Here is a 4,837-nt window from a genome sequence, read left to right on the forward strand (position 1 = left end):
GGCTGATAATTTCCCATATCATTTGGAAGATATTGTCAGCTAATTGAAATGGGATAAATACAAGGTGAAAAATACCTAATGTATTATAATCAAATGTTGATAATTAAAGATCAAATGGTAATATTCAAAGCAGCTGGAAAGGGAAAACACTATATGACATTTAATAGGAAAGTATATAACTGATAGCTAAGATGTTAATAGAAATCAGAAGTCGGGAAAAATTAGAAATCTATCTAAACTAAGTCTAATTAGTATGGGAGCCTGGAAAATACTGTTTATTGGATAGCTGCTCTCTTGTTCCTTCCCATATGAAGCAGGTCAAGAAAACTTCAGGAAATGTATGGAAGAACAAAACAGTGGGAAGTAAGAATATTGGCAGATGAAATAGTTACCTTAAGGACATTTTCAACATTAGATTTTAGTGATACATCTCAGGGGTATTTTTAAGTAGAGTCAGATATGCAAATTTAGATTACAGAGGAATTCCTAGAATTCACACACAATATATAATATCTTCTAAAAATAATGTAACAAAAGAAGTATTTCAGATCAAATACTAAAGAACTCCAAGGTTAAAATTAAGAAAAGTTTTAACACGGACAATAATATTTTTTGATCTGATACACTTTCATTGAATTTGATGTTCTAATTTGTGATAGATAGTCTAGAATCAAAGATATGTATGCCTTGATTAAAGTATAGCCTCAAGAACTGCATACACTGATGCTGTCATATTTCCTCAAATTATTATTCCCATCCTGCCCATGATTAATTTTACTAAAATGTAAAAATTTAAAAAAGCAAATCTAATTAAGCTCTTATTTTAAAAATCATGTATATCTTGTCAGTTTTATTGATAATAGTGGTTTCTAAATCACCACAATTCTATTTCATCAGCTCTCTTAGGATAAATTTCCCTTGGGATCCATGCGGAATTTCTGTTTTCTTTTATAATTTGTTGGTATAAATCTTACACATTCTGAATCAAGTGGTTGATCATGGACCTCATTATTTTTAGAAGTAAATATGTTGCCTATTTCTTGCATCCAGGCTGAACTTTTCAGCTGTATTATATCCATTAAATTCAGAGTTAATTGGCACGTTTGTTTTTATTGCCTCCCATGGGTTGATTTGTGTCTTCCAAAAATACGTTGAAGCTCTAAGCTTCAGTACCCCAGAGTATGACCTTATTTGGAAATTGTGTTGTTGCAGGTATCATTAAGCTGAAGTTCTACTAAAGTGGAGTGGATCCATAATCCAATATGATTAGTGCTTTTATAAAAAGAGGGATGACCATGTGTAGACACAGATACATAGGGAGGATGCCATGTTCATGTGTAGACACAGATACATAGGGACGATGCCATGTTCAACACAGGTGGAGATTGGAGTGTTGTAGCTGTAAGCCAAGGAATGCCAAGAACTGACAGCTGCCACCAGGAACCTAGGAAGAGGCATGGAAGAATTTTATACTTAGAGGAAGCATGGGCTTGCTGACATCTTGACTTCAGACTTTGGCCTTCAGGACTATGTACCATAAATTTCTGTTGTTCTAAGCCACACACTTTGTGGTATTTTGTTATCATAGCCTTAGGAGACTAATATCCTACCTTTATACTCAATTCCTTCAATTATTTTTATTTTGTTTTTCATTATACTATATATATATATGTATATATATATATACATATATATATATATATAGCTTTTTTTTTTACTTTGAGTATAGTTGACACAATGTTACCTTAGTTTCAGATGTACAACTTAGCAATTTGACAAGTTTCTATTTTACAGTATGTTCATCCCAAGTGAAGCTACCATCTTTTCCATTACATTGTTGTTACAGTAACATTGACTAGATTCCTTACCTTGTGCCTTTCATTCCCCTGAACTATTAATTATAGAACTTGAAACCTGTATCTCCCTCTCCCCTTCGTTCATGTTTATATAATATGTATTTTTTTTTATTTTTAACACTCGGGGCTAATCTAGTTTCTTACCTATAGGAAACATGTACCTTCTCAACCTTGCTTATTACCTTTGTACCAGTCTGCTCTTTCAGTGTTAAAGGGCTACAGCAGATTATGACTCCTAGACATCCCACAAGTTAGATGGGTCATCTTAGCAGTAACCTTTACTAGCTCAAAAATTTGTCTCACATTAGCAGTGGGGGTTTAGACATCATGCCATCATTTTTTTTTTTTCCTAACTTGTAAGTTTAAAGCATACAATATGTATTTTAATAGGACTCCTTGAATCCTCTTTTATGAAATGAGGCAGAATTCCTATCTATCTACTCACAATCCATCCTATAACATAAAAATCCAAGATGTGATCCAAGCTTCCAAATAGCTGACTGTTTATGGATGTCTTAAGACTCAGTGCCCCTGTGAGTTAATGAAAAATACAAAATAATAGACACCCAAACTGTAAACTATGTGGAACAAACAATACCTCTATAAGAATTTAAAGCTGGGATTAATCAGAATAGGCCAAAGTAAATAATAACATGCAAAGTGTCACTAAATCAGGATTTAAGCTGAAGCTTAAGGAATGGGTAGAAAAGATTTCAGCTGGTGAAGAAGAGAGGATGGCATTTCAGGAAGGAAGCAAGTTGAGCAATGCTTGGATGATATAGTCAAGTGCGTGATGCAGATGAATGATGATACCAACTCTAGAGAAAGTTCTATGGTTGGGGTTAGTGGAAAATAGTTTTGTCTGAGAGGGAGGTAGAAAAATTGCAGGGAATCTGAAAAAGAAAAAAAATAAACAGGAGCTGTTAAATCTGTTTAGGAAGGAATTGGGAGTTGTGTAGAGTTTTTGAACACTAATAGAATGAAAGGGCCTTCAGGAGATTAATCCAGAGATAGTGTGCAAGATAAATTAGAGTCAGAGAAAGGAAAAGGAGTCAAGAGAAAAGAGTCTGAGAGCTGTTTTAGAAAACTGATTACAGACTCCAGACTTCTGGTCTTAGGAACCTAAATAAATGCTCCTGACTCAGGAAGATCAGCTTAGTTTTCTGACATTTACTTGAAATTCTGATTTCTCTATGGCTCTTTAATTTCTCTTTCTCATCTGGGTCAGATTTGAGCCATTGGCACATATTTCAGGGATCTTTTCACTGATAATGAAAGGTTCATGTCCAACCTTGAAAGACCTTGTATAAACTTTGATTTTTAAAAGCACTTAACATGTATGGCATATGAGTCTATTTAGAATGCTCACTACTAGGCTCAGTACTGAGAGAATGCCACCTTTGAAATTTGCAGGTATCCTTTATTTCCAAGCTCTGTTTATTTTGCTGGCTGTAGAACCCTCCTTTCCACCTCATTATTTTCTCTTTTCTTGAAACTAGTCTAGTTAGCACATGTGACCCGAGATGGGTGGATGCTTTTCCTTTGAATTTTACCTTCTTCATCCTTTTAGAAAATGATGCCTCTTTATATACAGATTTCAAGGGTACTTTTTATGCCATAATTGACTTTGAGCACTCTGGCCTGATACTTCTATTGAGATTGAAATTTATGGATGTAATTTGAGATGTCCTTCAAATTGTATTATCATCAGTATTATATGACTATTTCTTTGAGCAGCACATGGAGAAATACATTATATACATTTTTTTAAAAATTGTTTTTTGTGGACATTTTCAATTTTTGCATGTAAAACATACTTTTTTCTATAAAATATATGTTTCTAATGGACAGCCCTTTGAGCTCTTTATGGAAATTTAGCCCAGGGAAAAGAAACGTGGAGTTGAAATGAATGACATTGAATATCCTAAGAATGTTCATCTGAGAGTCACTCTTATTCACAGAATGGAAAAAAATTGATCAGTATTCAGAAAAATGGGATGATTGAAATTGTTTAAAACATGTTCTGCAACTAAAAAAAAGTAAGTGGTTTGTTTTAGGATATAAAGTTCTGATAATTCTTTGAATCAGAGTCACCTGGGCATCCTTCTTTTAAATTCTCCACCTGCTGCTGAAAAACCAGCCTAAATAGTTACATGGAAACCTGCATAGCATTTTGAAACTTAAATTCTTTGATTAGTAATTTTGACCTGGGCATGTGTTACCCATGTTAGAAATATTTTAAGTGCTTAATGGTACTGTTTTTTTCAAAATGCTGTAACTAAATTTTAGCTGTATCAAATATTTGTTTTTTCAATTAAATGGCTATGTCCATTATTTAAATATAAATTATAATTAATATAATTTAATATAAATGAATATACATGTGTTTTTTAAAGATTTTTTTTTTTACTTTCTCTGTAATAAGAAATGAAATTCATTTTGTTCTCTGGAAGGAGTCTTGCATTAATATTTTTTCCCAAAAGTATAAATAAATACTATTTATTATCTTTATATTTAAACAAATATCATTTTTTTAAAGATTTTATTTACTTATTTGACAGAAAGAGATCACAAGTAGGCAGAGAGGCAGGCAGAGAGAGAGAGGAGGAATCAGGCTCCCTGCCTAGCAAAGAGCCCAATGCGGGACTCGATCCCAGGACCCTGAGATCATGACATGAGCCAAATAAATTGTATGATGTTATAATTTGAAAATATTTCTATTTCTCTTAGCAGAGTATGAAATTATAAAGCAGAAATTATAAAATCTTTAATAGGTAATAAAGTCCAACACATTTTTACTTACTGGTCTATACTTGGTAAATGCTTGATAAATTTATTGATTGGCACCTGGGTGGTTCAGTCAGTTAAATGTCTGCCTTCAGCTCAGGTCATGGTTCCAGGGTCCTGTGATTGAGCCCCACATTGGGCTCCTTACTCACTGGGGAGCCTGCTTCTCCCTCACCCTCTGCTGCTCCCCCTGC

The 4,837-nt window shown here is 33.6% G+C and overlaps 1 non-coding gene across 1 annotated transcript; it reads right to left on the reverse strand.

Annotated features, from left to right (window-relative positions):
* Positions 1-2,074: 2,074 nt before the first annotated feature.
* Positions 2,075-2,227, reverse strand: LOC131832754 (U12 minor spliceosomal RNA). The gene has a single exon (XR_009354155.1). It is a non-coding gene; the product is annotated as a U12 minor spliceosomal RNA (small nuclear RNA).
* Positions 2,228-4,837: the final 2,610 nt, after the last annotated feature.

This window comes from Mustela lutreola, chromosome 5 (genome assembly GCF_030435805.1).
Source record: "Mustela lutreola isolate mMusLut2 chromosome 5, mMusLut2.pri, whole genome shotgun sequence".
NCBI lineage: Eukaryota > Metazoa > Chordata > Mammalia > Carnivora > Mustelidae > Mustela > Mustela lutreola.